Raw genomic sequence first — 18,395 nt, 5'->3', positions numbered from 1 at the left:
CCAAACATGAATGACCGACACGTTGTCTGAAGCTCTCAAATGAAAAGAAAAATACATAGTGTACCAAGGTTGCTCTTCCCCTCCAATTTCCTTATATTTCCTATTATATAACACTACAACACATGTGGTATGCTCGAGTCACTGTCAATAAAAAAGAGCATTTATCTAAAAATTTGAGATAGGGGGACTAACAAATATAATTACATAGAGCGAGCAAAGGTACTGACAAATATTCGGAATACTACAAAAGAGACAGACATCTTTACGTTATCAACAATTCTAAATTTGGTAGATAACAGACATTTTGCAACACATCATCCATCAATCTATAAAGCTGGCAACGGTTTCAAATAAGAATGTAGAGCATAAAGCCACAAGTCAATAAATTCATCAGAATGTAAAATGGTAGTATGATTCATGTGAGGCTAATGCCCCTGTCCAAGCAACACCTCTGCGTGTATCATGAAAAAGAACACAAATAAAATTACGGAATAGATACTCATTGGAGGAAAAAGACCTACTGTGGGACCACGTAGGCACACCAACGATTTTCCCATGCTTGAGGGAGAAAAAGGCAGCAGCCGCAGGTAGCGCACGGTGACTCATCCTCTACAAAAGAAAGTGTCGTGTAGCTAGTATATTAGAGAAAGACAAATGAAGAATGTTTGATAGTTCGGCAGGAGAATAACTACCATAGTGATACAATCAACGTGAACAAAAAGGTTACTGGTCAACTGACCTGATTAATCTAGTGCACACAGATGTCAGAAAAAATTGATTAGCTTTGAAACGTAGCCTTGACCACTCATTGAAATGTGTTTGCCTGAAACCTCGAACAAGAGGCATTATGATTCTACACTGATTCAATGTATGATCCAATCAGTCAACATGGGAACTACCAGGCCTCCGTTCTTACCCCAAATTGCCTCCTCCTCCTCCTTGTGGAGGTACTGGACTGGTGTAGCAACCACCACATTGTTGACCAGTCCATCCTGTAGTCTTCCATCGATGGAGAACTTGCATACAGTGAAATAGATTTGAAACATAGCCTTCAGTATAAAAAATTGATTAGCTTTGAAACGTAGCCTTCAGTATAAAAGAAAAAAATATTGCAAATTGTATGGAAAGGTGCAATCATAAACCCTGAAGAAAAAAACCAAGACCATCATTGAGATGCAAACTAATGGATAAAAGTACAACACCAAAGAAAAACTGGACAACAAAAAATTTCTCCAGGAACTATGTATGTGTCCAATGTAATTTTCAATATGTGATGATTGGGATACCCAACCTGAAAAAGAGGATGAAGTCAGCATTATTAGAAATACTAAGGAATGAGCAAAAGAAGACATCCACATATGAGGTCGATGAAATGGTGCTTGGCTTGACGCCACACAACACAGATATCATGTAACATTGAGGAGTTGAGGACACCGATTGTGTGATATAAGCAAGTTCAGCAGGGCTAAGAGAATCTGTGCAAATGCTAAGACAAGAAACTTACAGCGGTGCTATACACACGACACGATCCAGACGATTCATGCACGATACTCAAATCCAGCCGGGCATGCACAGGATTCAGAAGGGCACTGGCCGCTGGATTAGCACGTCGTGCAGTAGTATCGTGTGGGTAGTAGTTTCGAGAAACTTACTTGCTAGATGCGTCTCAAGGATTCAAGGAGGATAAGATAAAGTCGATTGCAGTCTCCTCAGGTGCTCATTGAGTGTGCACCGACAGTTTCAGATATCACCATTGGTCTCAGTTATTAGAGAAGATTAGAAGGCAAGCGGTTTGCCATAGGAAGGATCCGGTCAGTGTCTGGCGCTGGCGCCGGCGCAGCTGGACGGATCCACAGGCGATCGAGGCGGTGTGGCCGATAGAGATGCGGTAGTAGTCTCCTAGAGGTGCCTCTCGTCCGCAGATTTGAACCCCCGTCCGGTGTTGCACCAGGGAGATGACAAAGAAGGCTAGCTTCAGAGTCCAATCTCACCAGCGCCTGATCTATATCCGATTCGAATCATCAGCCCTCGCAGAAGGTGAGGACCAGGGCACCGCGTCATGGCCCGAGAGAATCTCAGAGAGCCGGGGAAGGGAGCTGGACCGCCGTCATGTCGGAGGAGCTCCCAGCCGCCGCAGCCTACTGTAGCCAGGGAGAATATTGTCGTCCTTTTTCTGGGGGACAGAGAGGCGATTCGATTTGTTTTATGATCGAGGGGGAGAGGGGGTCTGTGGAAACCGTGGAAATAAAGAGATGGACAGAAACGAAGAGACGATAGGTTTTTGGTCAGTTCCATATGCTGGTAACGCACACATTATGCATGATATAAAATCTGCTGATGTGGCAGGACGTGGCTTGGTGTGATTGGATGCTGAGGTGTTTATGCTGCATGTTGAGATAAATCAAGTAGTGGGGGTGAACTTCTTAAGTATATAGGATTCCAAAAATTCTGAAAACTTTGGACGACCTAAACAATTTGTCTATTAATCTTTTGCAAAAAGAATCAACTAAAAAGCACTCTTCTGTCAAAATGAGAATTGTTTTCCTAAGCGCAAAAGTTTCTATTTTTCAGCAAGATCAAATAAACTATCACCGTAAGCTATCCCAAAGGTCTTACTTGGCACAAACACTAATTAAAACACAAAACCACATCTAACCAGAGGCTAGATGGATTATTTAATGTAAAACAGAACCTAAAAAGCAAAAACAAAAAATAAAATTGGGTTGCCTCCCAACAAGCGCTATTGTTTAACGCCCTTAGCTAGGCATAAAACACGAATGGATATAGATATAATCGTCCTCGGTATGCAATTCTTCAATTAAACACTTATAACTTTTAGGAGATTCTTTGGTCTTATCAATGATCAAACTCGTAGGCAATAAATCAAGAAATTCATTCGTGACAATTGGTTCCTTAATGATATCGAGAAAATTCGGGTGAATACTTATTGATTTGAGATCTTCATTGTCTTTACTAGAAGATTCACCCTTATTTTTAGGAACGTAAGTAAACTTGGCAATCTTACTAGGAGGAAGATCTCGAGTAGTTTTAACGGAGGAAAAAGCGGAACCCAAGTTGGTAATAATATCTTCTAGTTTGCCAATTCTAGTAGAATCTTGATCTATCTTTTCATTAACTATGGGTTCCTTTTCCCTAAGATTCTTTAAAGTAACTCCTACTTTAGATCCATATTGAGTAATATGATTATGAATCTTTTTATCCAAATTTTCAATCAACTCAATAGTAGCAATTTTATTCTTAATAATATCAAGTCTTTGCATCACATGCTCCAAAGTTAAAGCAGTACCATTAACCAAAAGAGGTGGGGGACCAAGCAAATCTATCATGGTATTATAAGAATCAAAAGTATGGCTCCCCAAGAAATTTCCTCCGGTAATGGTATCTAGAACATATCTATTCCAAGGAGTGACGCCTACATAAAAGTTGCGAAGAAGAACGACAGTAGATTGCTTTTGAGTAGATCTATTTGGAGCATTGCAAATTCTATACCAAGCATCTTTCAAATTTTCTCCTTCCCTTTGTTTGAAATTGAGGACTTCATTATCAGGAGTGCTCATGATAATGGGAGGACTAGCCATGAGAGCTAATTTGGCGATTAAACACACGAGCACACAAAAAGCAAGTGAAGAAGATGAACGGAAGAGAGGCGAAGAAAAAGGCAAATCTTTTTGAAAATCGTTTTAGAAGTGGGGGAGAGGAAAATAAGAGGTGAATGGCAAATAATGTAATGCGAGAGATGAGAGTTTATGATGGGTATTTGGTACGTCTTGGCTTGGCGTAGATCTCATCGGCAACGGCGCCATAAATTCTTCCTGCTACTTCTTGAGCTTGCGTTGTTTTTTTCTCTTGAAGAGGAGAGGGTGATGCAGCAGAGTAGAGTAAGTATTTCCCTCAGTTTTGAGAACCAAGGTATCAATCCAGTAGGAGACAACGCACAAGTCACCGAATACCTACACAAACAAACACCAACTTGCACCCAACGCAATAAGGGGTTGTCAGTCCCTTCACGGTTATTTGTAAAGTGAGATCTTATAGAGATGGATAAACGGTAAAGTAATATTTTTAATATTTCTGGTTTATGGAACAGAAAGTAAAAGATTGCAAATGAAGTAAAAAGGAAACTAAAAATGTAGATCGGAAACTTATATGATGGGAAATAGACCTGGGGGCATAGGTTTCATTAGAGGATTCTCTCAAGATAGAAAATATTATGGTGGGTGAACAAATTACTACCGAGCAATTGATAGAAAAGCGCATAATTATGACGATATCTAAGGCAATGATCATGAATATAGGCATCACGTCTGTGTCAAGTAGACCGTCTCCTGCCTGCATCTACTACTATTACTCCACACATCGACCGACTCATGCCTACATCTAGAGTATTAAGTTCATAAGAATAGAGTAATGCTTTAAGCAAGATGACATGATGTAGCGGGATAAACTCAAGGAATATGATGAAAACCCCATCTTATTATCCTCGATGGAAACAATACAATATGTGTCGGTTCCCCTTCTGTCACTAGGATCGAGCACCGCAAGATTGAACCCAAAGCTAAGCACTTCTCCCATTGCAAGAAAAACCAATCTAGTTGGCCAAACCAAATCGATAGTTCGAAGAGAATTGCAAAGATATCAAATCATGCATATAAGAATTCAGATAAGATTCAAATAATATTCATAGATAAGCTGATCATAAAACCACAATTCATCGGTTCTCGGCAAACACACCGCAAAAGAGTATTTCATTGGATAGATCTCCAAGAACATCGAGGAGAATATGGTATTGAGAATCAAAGAGAGAAAAGAAGCCATCTAGCTACTAGCTATGGACCTGTACGTAGGTCTGAGGTAAACTACTCACGCTTCATCGGAGAGGCAATTGTGTTGATGTAGAAGCCCTCTGTGATCGAATCCGACTCTGGCAGGGCGCCGGAAAAGGCCCCTAGATGGGATCTCACGGGTACAGAAGGGTGCGGCGATGGAGAAGTGTTTTCATGGCTCTCCTGGTAGGTTTTGGAATATTTGAGAATATATAGGCGGAAGAAATAGGTTGGCGGAGTCACTAGGGGCCCACAAGGGTGGGGGGCGTGCCTCCCGACCTTGTGGCCGCCTCGTGGCTTTCCTAACGTGCACTCCAAGTCCTCTGGATGTCTTCAGGTCCAAGAAAAATCATCGTGAAAGTTTCATTCCGTTTGGACTCCGTTTGGTATTCCTTTTCTACGAAACTCTAAAATAAGGAAAAAAAACAGAAACTGACACTGGGCTCTAGGTTAATAGGTTAGTCACAAAAATCATATAAAAGAGCATATTAAAGCATATAAAACATCTAAAACAAATAATATAATAGCATGGAACAATAAAAAAATTATAGATACATTGGAAACGTATCAATTATTCGATTCAAAGGTACATATGTTTAAGAATTACATAAGCACCAAATAAAGAATGATGAACCAGGGTTCTATACTTGTACTATTACAGATGGTAAAGAAAGAGGCGACAAATATTCTAGTTGCTGAACAAGGTGAAGCGGAATGGCCCTATTGTGCTCTCCTGGATGCAGAAGGCATGCACGACTCTAGTCCAACCCCTTGTGATGGTCGGCCGCCAATCATGTAGTTTGAGAGGTAATCTTGAGTAAACTGTTTCAGGATCCACTACAAAGGAAAAAAGATTCACACATTGTCATCCAACACAACTCATTACGGGCAGTAAAAAGAAGACTACAGGGTTCTTACTTACCATCTTGCAGCTCACCGTTGTCTTGCATAAAGTGTAAAAAATAGTTCGATTGACATCTTTTGACTCATTTTAATAACAATCTTTATCAGTTTCCTCACTTGATGCTAGTTCATAAATATCTCATTGCCCCATGCGCAGAAAGGGTCGAAGTGTGGATCTTTGGCAATGACATATGTATCTAAAAGCACCAAGTTAATATTAGAAGCTAAACAACAATTGCAAAATGATGTAGTACAACACTCCCTCCATCCCATTATATAAGATTTTATTACATGTATATCTACACATCATCAGAACATTAAGGTAACACTCTTCCTTGTTGCTATGTAGCCCGGGATTGCATATTTAGTCATTCAGTACAATGCATGTTGCTATGTAGTCTCAGATATATTAAATATGGCCCTAGTTAACCTACTGATAAATGGGTTACAGATATATTTAGTGAAATGTCCGATTCGACGATTAATTCCTTATCTGCCCCATGCTATATGGTACCAGTTACCGATATCCTGAATAGTGAGTACATATAAGCAATGCGATGAAACTAACCTTGATAGAAAACATCACTATTCTCAATATTGTCCTGTATGAGTACATATAAAGGCATGTTAAGCACAACAGGCTAAACATAAACCAAATATATCCATGGTAGACAACATAATATACAAATCATAGCTTCCGTGTGCAGGCTTAATCATGCTAGTTAAGCAAAACAAGAAGCGGAAAGGTGTGTTAACTACATCAGGCATAACATTTAAAAACAAGCAAATAGTCATTCAAACTAGCACTGTGCAGGTCTAAAGTACACTAGTTATTGTTAAAAAAACGAAAAGGCATGTTAGCTGCAATATCCTTAACAGCAACTAAATATCGTAATTCATAGTTGTATAACTGTTATTGATGAAATTGAACTGCATGGAAAATAGTTGCGCATATAGAGCATCATATTGTGAAGAACTGAAATAAACAAGGTATAAGGCCATCTCTAGCCGATCCTTTAAAAGCTAAAGGACTAAAACCCTTAGTGGATATAAAACCCTTAGCTGCAGTACTCACGCGAGTGAACTTCCCGTTGCAAAAAAACTGCACGCCGTGTTTTTTCGGTACTGTTTTCGCTCTAGTTTTTTAACCGTTTATCAGAATGAGGCGTATAATATACCATTGGAAAGCTATGGATTAGGCGCAACTTCTCCATGTTGAACACTTTTCGAGATTCCACACGGTTTAAGAGAAGTTTTGAAAATGGTGCGTCCCATGACGAGTGGCAGCGAGCGTTTTTTCGCGATCTCTTCTAAACCGCGCGTCGGAATGAAGCGAATGATACACCGTTCGAAAGAAATCGTCGAGGCGCATCTTTTTCATATCTATTATTTTCTCTAATTCGTTATGGTTTAAGAGCAGTTTCAAATTTACTAAATCGCGGAATTATGTTTTTCAATTTTTTTTGAAATTTTCGGTACTGTTTTCACTCAAGTTTTCTAATCGTTTGTCGAAACGAGACGTATGATATGCCTTTGGAAAGCTACGGACAAGGCGCAACTTTCATATGTTGAAATGTTTTTGAGATTCCTTATGGTTTTTAGTTAATTTTGAAAATCATGCTGCTGACGTCGAGAGGCAGCGACTGTTTTTTCGTGAAATTTTTACGAATCGCTGGTCGGAATAATTTAAATCATACGCCGTTGGAAAGATATCGATGAGACACAACCTTTTCATGTAGAACACTCTATTTAATTCCTTACGGTTTAAGAGCAGTTTTGATTTTACCAAAAAACGGACACTCTGTTCTTCGCGAGACCAAAATCGTCGTATGTACTGCATCAGACAGAAGACCGCACTGATTCAGACGAAATACCACACTGCATCAGATGGGTAAGTGCACTGCATGGTTTCTTTTTGTTTAAACGTATTTTTTCTCGGACGAGGAAAGAAGAACGCACTGCTTCAGATGAAATACCACACTTCATTAGATGGGCAAGTGCAGTGCATGGTTTCTTCTTGTTTAGACATATTTTTTCTCGGACGGGGAAAGAAGAACGCACTACTTCAGACGAAATACCGCACTTCATTGGACAGACAAGTGCACTGCATGATTTTTTTGTGGGACGTAAATTTTCCCAAACGAAGTGGAGTGCACTTCATGTCAAGCGTTGGCGAACCGCAATACAATGAAAAGTGAACCTCAAGACTACCGTAAATGGGCCGCGACACTACCAAAAGTGAACGGCTTGACTTTTTTGGACCACAAGAACTGAACAAGTGAACTACATATAATGAAAAGCGAGCTTCTTTGAGATATATATTTTTCCTATTTACCAAGCAAACCACGGAGGAGTATTATAACAAACTGCATGAGACAACAAAGTGAGCTTCAAAGCCACATCTATCTGATAAAGACACTTTGTCTCTTCCTTATTGAATGCGGTGCCGGTGAACCACAAGACTCCTCGAAGTGGGCTGCATCAATCCATTTTTCTCTTGAAAATGAACCATTAATGCTTTTTGGAATCAACCCATGCTTGAAAATGAAACCATTAATGCAAAATATAGTTAACTGAACCGTAAGAACAATAATTAGTGGATCACATTTGCACTTATGTTTTCTCTCATCCCAAAAGAAGTGCGCTGCACACAACAATTTGTTATAGGTACGGTTTTCGTTCCGTGATCAAAGCATTGAACTGCACCAAATAAAACTGTGTACTCATGAGTATAAAAAATCAGAGAAAAAGACCCGCGCTTCAGTAACACACACGGCCGTGAGTGCCGCACTGCATAGGCCGCCCTGCTGCACTGCATGCACCCTGAAAGTTAAGTGCAGTGCACAATGCATAACCTTTTTTTTAAATGCAAACAAAAATGAGCTGCTCCAGAACACACGCCCATTCTGTACTTTTACATATGCACTTCACCGCAAAACTGAACTCCAAATTGTTTTCAGCCGCAAAGGTCTCCCAGCGGCCAGCTAGAGAACCTCCTGCCGACACCAAGTAAACTGCATACCACACCCATCCGCACGTCGGACGGCCGGGCACCCGCGAAGCCCAGTGGTGGTGGGATTGAAAGAGGACGCCATGGAACCACAAGCGGCCGCGTTGACTGCAGAAATGACGCAATTGAGCTGCACGCGGCCGCATTGCCGCACTGCGTCTTGAAAAGAACCTCATCAGTGGGAGCTCCATCCAGGGGAGCCGGAGCTTAACACAGGTGGGGGCAATGCGTACTGTAGTATGGACTGCAACAGTAGGAGAATGCAAGACCACCGGGAGAACAACTTACAAATGCCGGAGAGCGCGACCATAGGAGGGCGCGTGGCGCGCTGCTCATGGGATCGGACTGCATTGCACATTCAAGCCTTTGATTCCGACCAGTAGAACTTTTTTTGTGCTCCTCCAAGAAGTGGACTTCCTCTCCGGTCGCCGCGGAAGACGAGCTGGACGTCGGGGCCTAGCAGGCAACCACGATGCGCAGGAGCTCACTCCCCCAAAGAGCAGAGCTTCGAGGTTGCTGACGTCTCCACCGGCGGCACGGTTTGCTGCGCATACAGTTCACTCCAAAGAGGAAGTCCACAGCGATCGGTGGACATGAGAGCGGGCCCCGTGGCTGAGCGGGGGAGAGGAGCAGAGGGGGGATCTGGCGCGTGGATCGAGGAAGGCTCCCTGCCGGGATCGACAGATCTGGCGATAGATCGAGAAGGTGGGAGGAACAAAATCGCAAGCATGGCCTCGCGGCTGGCAGGGAGCTCCGGCGCGGCGAAGAAAGGGCGTTCGCCGGGGGCGGGGCAAGGTGGAAGGCAGCGCGGCCCCTCCCGGCGGATCGAAGGTGGTGCATTGGGGAATGGAGTGAGCATGGGCGGTGCGTGGGGCGGGCTTGGCTGTGGCGGCGCGTCGCCGGGCTATTGAAGAAGGCCGGTTAGGAGGGGTGGCGCCGGGCCGGTGCTGCTATGGCTGTCCGGCATGGCGGCGGGGCAGATCAGCATCCGGCACACTGGGTGGTGGTGGCCGGGCAGCTCGGTGGGAGGTGGTGGGCAGCGCGGTGGTACACGGGGCCGCGCTGGCGGTTGGAGGGGGTTGGGGACGCACCAGTCGTGGAAGGTAGTGGGCTAGGTGGGGCGGCGAGGGCGCTGTTGGTGGTGTCTGGAGGCGTCGGGCGTTTTAGGAGGGGAAGTGGGGAGGAGAGAGGAAGACGGTGAGAGTGAGGGCGGGGTCGAAGGTGTTAGCAGAATAAAGAATTGTGTGCAGAATAAGAGGCGTTGTTAGAATACCCCCACCCTACATATATATATATATGGTGGGTTTATTATGATAACATCCCTTAAAAGTCTTATTCTAATAACACTAGGCTATTCACATCAACCGGATCGCGACGACCCGGCGTAAAGAAAAAAGGCAGCCCAACCCCACATGAGAAAACCCAACCCCCACTCCTCCCTTGAGCCCACCCACCCTTCTTCCCCACCGCACCATCTCCCTTTGCTCCCCCCACCACTTCCATCGCGCGCCACCAACCGCCGGCCAGCGCCCCCACCTCCCCGCCCCGCCCCCACAACTGACCAGCGGCTTCTTCACTACCTCCCTCCGGCGCTGGCCAGCGCGACGCCACCTACCTACGCCATCCCGCCCAACACCAACCGGCCTCGTCCACCTCCGCATCGAACGGCGCCCCTACCACCTTCCTCGGCGCCCGGAGCCCACCAGCCGCCGTCCATCGCGCCCCAGCCCGCCTCGCGCCGTCCCCGTCCCTCCCGCGACGCCCCACCCTCACCTACCCCGGATCTGTCCCGGCGAGCGCGGCTGTCGAATCCCCGAGCCACCTTCTCCACCCCGGCGTGAATCCACGTCGTCCCCACCCGACCCCGCTGCCGGATCCAGGGCCATCGCGACGGCACACTGCCGAATCCAGGATGCGCCACCACCAGCGCTCATCAAACCATGAGCTCCACGACGCGCCACCGCCCGGCCTTCTCCATGGCGCAGGATTCCACCTCATGCAGTTCGGCCGCCAGACTTGGAAGTGCGTCAGGTTGCGCGATGTGGTGCGGCGGCGCATGGCCGTGCAGTTCGCGGCCACCACAGGCCCCCTCACCTATACCTCCACGGTCGCATCCTCAACCAGCGGCTCTCTCCCCTCGTCGTCGGCCACGGCACCGCAGCCTGGGATCATGGCAGCTTGGCGACCATGGCAGTGCAGCTCGGAGGCACTCGTGATGTGGTTCAGTGCTCACGGGATTGCAAAATTGGGCGTTTTTATGTGCGGATGGAAATTCATCATCACAGAGTGTAGCTGCAGTTTGGGCGAGTCGTGCGTGTGATCATGGTGTGCAGAGGCGTGGCAAGTAGTTCGCTGGGCGCGACGGTGCTGTTCACTTCCTTTTCTCTCTTTTCAAAAACAAAGTGTTGAGGCTCGTCTTGTGTGCAGGTCCCTATGTTCATATTGGCATGTGTGTGATAATCATCCCTCTGTGTATCTGTAGTTCGCTATGTTCTCCAGCTAGCTCAACTACTACTCGTTAGCGTTGGCTGCCTCCTGTTGGCCAAATGAAGGAGGAGCGGTTTTCAGCCCACCCGTCGCTGGCGTGCAGTTTGTGTGTGCGTGGTCTAGCCCAACCACGGCATGATCCTCTCCATTCTCCCAGGTAATTTATTTCCCCCAATTTCACCTCACTTCATGTAGAGAGGCTACATATAGCATCTCAACCTCTTAGTTAGCCAATTTGGTGCTATCGCTCTGGAATTCAAATTAGATGCTTGGTGCTTCACATTGATTCTTTTTTAATCCTCTGAAATCCTCAATGTATGTGCAAGTACGAGTAGTATACAACGAGTCAGTATATATAGTGTTTTTGGTGTTTGGTGCAACAGTAACATGTGTTTCTTCTCTTCTATATACAGGCATCGACTTGGCCAATGACGACGTGAAGTGCGGCCAACGACGACTTGCAGTACGACCAATGATGGCGTGCAGTGTCGCCACCAGCAGCACCTCAGACGTGGGGGCCACGCCGTGCTCCTCTAGTCTGCCGGAGACGCGAAAGGAGCAGCTCCTCCGCCAACGGTCGCAGCCTCCAACCTCCTGTACCTTCGAACTAGCCGACCCCCCTTCTCCACCTGCTTCGTCTGCTTGCCGGTCAGCCGGTCTCCAACTTGCAGAGATGCAGTACGATTAGGCGTGCCATGCAGTTTAGCAGTGCTCTTCTACACTTCACTAATTTTGTGATTTATGAAGAGAAAAAATAATGCAAATGAAGTTTGCTATGGTTTGCTATTGAGGTTCATTTTACTCAGTTTTGCAAGGAAAAAGATGAAGTGATGCAGTCCTATTGGATGCCCCATTACTCAAATTTGTTGTTGTTGAAAAGTGCACTTCATTGGTTCATTGTAAAATCCACAGTTCATTACCGCGATTCGGCTGGGGGAGATTGCAGATTTTGTATGCTATAAAACTCCTCTGTTGTCCACTTGGTAAACACAATACAAAAAGGTCTCAAAATGAAGCTCGCTTCTATATTAGATGTAGTTCACTCGCTCAGTCCCTACGGTCCACTCGCTTGTTCAACGTGTGTAAAAAATTAATAAGTATGAAAAAAAGACAACAAGAACTCATGAGGTTCACTTTGGGTAATGTTGCGGTTCACTTTTGGAAGTGTTGTGGTCCACTCTCGTCCGAAAAAGGTTGAAAAAAGACAACAAAAACTTGTGCGAGAAAGTTTATGTCTGACAAAAAGAAATCATGAAGTTCACTTGACTGTCTGTTGTAGTGCGGTTTTCCATTCGAACCGGTGCGTTCTTCTGTCCGATGAAAGGTCCACTCGCTTGGTCAACGCGCGTAAAAAATTAATAAGTATGTAAAAAAATACAACAAAAACTCATGAGGTCCACTTTTGATAGTGTTGCGGTTCATTTTCAGGAGTGTTGCGATCCACTCTCGTTCAAAAAAAAGTTCAAAAAAAGACAACACAAACTTTTGCGAGAAAGTTTATGTCCGACAAAAAGAAATCATGAAATTCACTTGACTGCCTGCTGCAGTGCAGTTTTCCGTTTGAAGCAGTGCGTTCTTCTGTCCGATGAAGTACACACGATGATTTTGGTCTCGCGAAAAACAGAATGTCCTCTTTTCGGTAAATTTAAAACTGCTCTTAAACCGTAAGGAATTAGAGAGAGTGTTCTACATGAAAAAGTTGCGTCTCGTCGATATGTTTCCAACGGCATATCATTTGAATCATTTCGATAACCGGTTTGTAAAAATTTCGTGAAAAACGGCCGCTGCCACTCGTTGTCCGCCGCATGATTTTCAAAATTAACTTAAAACTGTAAGGAATCTCAAAACCATTTCTACATATGGAAGTTGCGCCTTGTCCATAGCTTTCCAACGACGTATTACATGCCTTGTTTTGACAAACGGTTCAAAAATTAGAGCAAAAACAGTACCGAAAATTGCAAAAATTAAAAAAAACAGAATTCCGCGATTTAGTAAATTCAAAACTGTTTTTAAACCGTAACGAATTAGAGAAAATAATAGATATGAAAAAGATGCGCCTCGGTGATATCTTTTCAACGGCGTATCATTTGCCTTATTCCGATGAGCGGTTTAGAAAAAATCACGAAAATACGCTCGCTGCCACTCGTCATCTGCCGCACCATTTTTGAAACTGCTCTTAAACCGAGAGGAATCTCGAAAAGTGTTCAACATGGCGAAGTTGCGCCTAATCAATAGCTTTTCAACGATATATTATACGCCTCGTTCCGATAAACGATTAAAAAATTAGAGTGAAAACAGTACCGGAAAAACACTGCGTGCAGTTTTTTTCGACACGAAGCTCACTCGTGTGAGTACTGCAGCACACTTGGTTCAAACAATGACGTGCACTTGCATTGAGCGTGCTGTGCGGAAGTGTTATCAGAATAACTATGCTGATAATATTATCATAATAGACCGGCTATATATATATTTATATATATACTCCAGCAATTTTTGGCCGTTTCTAGTCGACCCCCTAAACATAATGTTGTAAACTTCACTTTGATCAAGTTCAAAGCAGGTTCAACCGAAAGTAGCATGCATTCGAACATAAACATAGATAGTTTTGCATAACCGAACATAAGACATAAATTTAAACTAAGCTAAACTACTTTCGGTCGAAGTGGAGGTCGAGCCAATCCTTCCTCGTCAGGTACGGCGTGCTGCGAGCCAGGTCCGGGCCGGTGTTGTCGTCGGGGTTGTTGGGGAAGACACTCCTCCAATCGTCGACGTCGATCTCCTTGTCCTCGCCGCCCACCTTGACACCCTTCGCTCTGCCTTCCTCGCCTCCTTCGACCTCGTCATCATAGGAGAGCGCGATAACCTCGCCGCCCTCCGCGTCGGCAAAGATCGCCTGCTCCGCCTCCACGAGCTCCGAATGCTGCCGGCGGAGCTCTTGCATGTAGGCCTCGTCGGCGGCGTCGGCCTCGAGGCACTCTGATGCGGCTTGAACTACGTCGGTATTTCCCCAAAGAGGAAGGGATGATGCAGCACAGTTACGGTAGGTATTTCCGTCAGTGATGAGACCAAGGTTATCGAACCAGTAGGAGAACCACGCAACACCACGTAAACAGCTGCTGCACACAAAGAACAACTACTTGCAACCCGAGGTAAGAGAGGGGTTGTCAATCCCTCACGGGTAAAAAGATAGGTAAAATTGTAGTAGATTGGATAAATAGATCTTGCAGGAACGCGAGATAAAATAAATAAATGAAAAGTGCAGCAAGGTATTTTTGTATTTTTGATTTAATAGATCTGAAAATAAAAGCAAATAAAATAGATCGTGAAGTCAAATATAATAAAGAAGAGACCCGAGGGCCGTAGGTTTCGCTAGTGGCTTCTCTCGAGAAAAATATCATACGGCGGGTTAACAAATTACTATTGGGCAATTGATAGATCTTCTAATAATCATGACGATATCCAGGCAATGATCATTATATAGGCATCACGTCCAAGATTAGTAGACTGACTCCTGCATGCATCTACTACTATTACTCCACACATCGACCGCTATCCAACATGCATCTAGTGTATTAAGTTCATGGAGAAACGGAGTAATGCAATAAGAACGATGACATGATGTAGACAAGATCTATTTATGTAGAAATAGACCCCATCTTGTTATCCTTAATAGCAATGATACATACGTGTCGATTCCCATTCTATCACTGGGATCAAGCACCGTAAGATTGAACCCATCACAAAGCACATCTTCCCATGGCAAGTAAAATCGATCTAGTCGGCCTAACTAAACCAAAGATTCAAAGAAGAAATACGAGGCTACAAGTAATCATGCATATAAGAGATCAAAGAAGACTCAAATAACTTTCATGGATAAAAACATAGATCTAATCATAAACTCAAAGTTCATCGGATCCCAACAAACACATCACACAAAGAGTTAAATCAAATAGATCTCCAAGAGACCATTGTATTGAGAATCAAAAGAGAGAGAGAGAGAGAGGAAACCATCTAGCTACTCACTACGGACCCGTAGGTCTACAGTGAACTACACACGCATCATCGGAGAGGCACCAATGAGGATGATGAACCCCTCCGTGATGGTGTCTAGATTGGATCTGGTGGTTCTGGAACTTGCGGCGGCTGGAATTGATTTTCGTTGACTCCCCTAGGGTTTCTAGAATATTGGGGTATTTATAGAGCAAAGAGGCGATGCGAGAGGGCACTGAGGTGGGCCCAACCCACCTGGGCGCGCCTAGGCCCCCAAGCATGCCCTGGTGGGTTGTGCTCCCCTCGGAGCACCCCTTTGGTACTTCTTCGGTCCATCTGGTGTCTTCTGGTCCAGAAAAAATCCACAAAAAGTTTCACTCCATTTGGTATTGATTTCATGCGATGTAAAAAACAAGCAGAAAACAACTGACACTGGGCACTATGTCAATAGGTTAGTACCAAAAAATGATATAAAATGACTATAAAATGATTGTAAAACATCCAAGAATGATAATGTAACAGCATGGAACAATAAAAAATTATGGATACATTGGAGACGTATCAACATCCCCAAGCTTAATTCCTGCTTGTGCTCGAGTTGGTAAATGATAAAAACAGAATTTTTGATGTGGAATGCTGCCTAACATGTTCGTCACATATTCTTTTCTTTATAGCATGGACATTTGGACTTTTATATGGTTCAAAGCAATAGTCTAGTTTTGACATGAAGACTTTAATACTCAAGCATATCAACAAGCAACCATGTCTTCCAAAATATCAACGCTAAAGCAAGTTATACCTAGCCCATTATGCTCAATCATTGATCCATTCATGAAACACACTCACATATTAGCTTCACCCAATGCTCAAGTACGATCATAGTGCCCCTTAGTTGGTGCTTTATAAGAGAAGATGGAGAATCAAGTAAAAATAAAAATTGCATAAAGTAAAAGAAAGGCCCTTCACGAAGGGAAGTAGGGATTTGTAGAGGTGCCAGAGCTCACAGCGAAAAAGATAGAGATAAAACATTTTGGGTGGCATGATTTTCCTATCAACAAAAACGATCGAGTAGTTCACAATACTTTCCATGCTAGATATATCATAGGAGGTTCCCAAACAGAAAATAAAGTTTATTCCTTTTTCAACCATACTTTCACTTTCCATGGCTAATGGTATCCACGGGTGCCTTCCATACCAACACTTTCCAAGGAATTTATTATTTGACAACATAAAGTAAATTCATTTTTCATTTCGGGACTGGGCATCCCTAATACCTTTGCCATACTCTCATGCAATGACAAGTGAATAAACACTCATCTCGAGAATAACAAATCTAGCATGTAAATATATCAGCCACCTCCTACCGTTTCATGAGCGGTACGAGCACACAAAAGAGAAATTTATTTTGAAAATTAGATGATTAATTTATTACTAAACAGGAACAAAAAGCAAGGAGCAAAAATAAAATTGGGTTGCCTCCCAACAAGCGCTAACGTTTAACGCCCCTAGCTAGGCATGATGATTTCAACGATGCTCACATAAAAGATAAGAATTGTAACATAAAGAGAGCATCATGAAGAATGTGACTAGCACATTTAAGTCTAACCCACTTCCTATGCGTAGGGATTTCGTGAGCAAACAACTTATGGGAACAAGAATCAACTTGCATAGGAAGGTAAAACAAGGATAACTTCAAGATTTTAAGCACATAGAGAGGAAACTTGATATTATTGCAACCCCTACAAGCATATGTTCCTCCCTCATAGTAATTTTCAGTAGCATCATGAATGAATTCAATAATATAACCATCACATAAAGCATTCTTTTCATGATCTACGAGCATAGAATTTTTATTACTCTCCACATAAGCAAATTTCTTCTCATGAATAGTAGTGGGAGCAAGCTCAACAAAATAAGTATCATTTGAGGCATAATCCAATTGAAAGTTAAAATCACGATGAAATGTTTCATGGATATCATTATTCTTTATAGCATACAAGTCATCACAATAATCATCATAGATAGCAACTTTGTTCTCATAATGAATTGGAACCTCTTCCGAAATAGTGGATTCATCACTAACTAAAGTCATGACCTCTCCAAATCCACTTTCATAATTATCACAATAAGATTCAACATCCTCCAAAATAGTGGGATCATCACTTCCTAAAGTTGACACTCTTACAAACCCACTTTCATCAATATAATCATCATAAATAGGAGGCATGCTATCATCATAATAAATTTGCTCATCAAAACTTGGGAGACAAAAAATATCATCTTCATTAAATGTAGCATCCCCAAGCTTGGGACAAACATTAATTGCAGCAAATATATTCTCAAAACATCATCTTCATCAAACATAACATCCCCAAGATTGGGCCTTTTCATATCATAAGCATAATTACTCTCATCATTAGTAGTATGGATAGCACCAATAGTATAGCAATTATCATCATCACAATGAGAAATAGAAGCAACATCATTTGGGAGAGATACCTTTCTACCTTTACTTCTCCGTCTTTTCTTTTTCTTCTTCACTCTTTTTGGAGCTCCTTATTAATGAGATTGGTTGAATAGAAGGCTCCTCCTCGTTACCTAATTCATCATAAAAAATAATAGGAGAATATTGGGAAGTCTCTTCCCTTTCGTTAGTATTCTCTTCATCTTCTATTTGTTTGCTTTTCTTTATGTAATTGACAATATAAGGATTTTCAATGCAATTCACCGCACAATACATATAAATTTCTTCTAGATCAATATCGAGGAATTTCTCAAGGTTATATTCTGGAATATGCTTAGTTTGACGTTTCATTTGTTCATAACCCAAAAGCAAACTAAGTTCATTATGATGTGCAAGGGAAATCAAGTCATCATAATTTTTGGACATGATTCGATCATGAAACAATTTGCATTTGATATTTAAATGACCATGTTCATTGCAAAGTTCACAAGTATGGCTAACATATTTTAAATTTTCAGCACTAACATCTAGCCTTTCTTGCAACCATTTAGTTTCCAAATACTTATGCCTCTTGCAAAATCTATCTTCCCTGTTTGGTATGTACTTGCACACTCTATGCACTCCACAAAAATCGACATGCTTATAAGAGATATTTTCGTCATGACTAGTGCAATCATCATTAGTACTATGGATATTC

At 43.0% G+C, this 18,395-nt stretch overlaps 2 long non-coding RNA genes across 3 annotated transcripts; one reads left to right on the top strand and one right to left on the bottom strand.

Moving 5' to 3' along the window:
- Positions 1-8,340: 8,340 nt before the first annotated feature.
- Positions 8,341-10,246, bottom strand: LOC125544064. The gene is made up of 2 exons (XR_007299254.1): positions 9,046-10,246; positions 8,341-8,910 (listed from the first exon to the last, which is right to left on the bottom strand). It is a non-coding gene; the product is annotated as an uncharacterized LOC125544064 (long non-coding RNA).
- A 27-nt stretch (positions 10,247-10,273) lies between these two features.
- Positions 10,274-12,049, top strand: LOC125544063. Of its 2 annotated transcripts, XR_007299253.1 has the most exons (3): positions 10,284-11,121; positions 11,240-11,401; positions 11,658-12,049. It is a non-coding gene; the product is annotated as an uncharacterized LOC125544063 (long non-coding RNA). The 2 variants fall into 2 exon arrangements; XR_007299252.1 differs by having other exon boundaries at positions 10,274-11,401.
- Positions 12,050-18,395: the final 6,346 nt, after the last annotated feature.

The sequence above is a fragment of the Triticum urartu genome, chromosome 3 (assembly GCF_003073215.2).
Source record: "Triticum urartu cultivar G1812 chromosome 3, Tu2.1, whole genome shotgun sequence".
NCBI lineage: Eukaryota > Viridiplantae > Streptophyta > Magnoliopsida > Poales > Poaceae > Triticum > Triticum urartu.
Note: the sequence above shows the minus strand (reverse complement) of the source record. Positions and strands in the feature narration are given on the sequence as shown.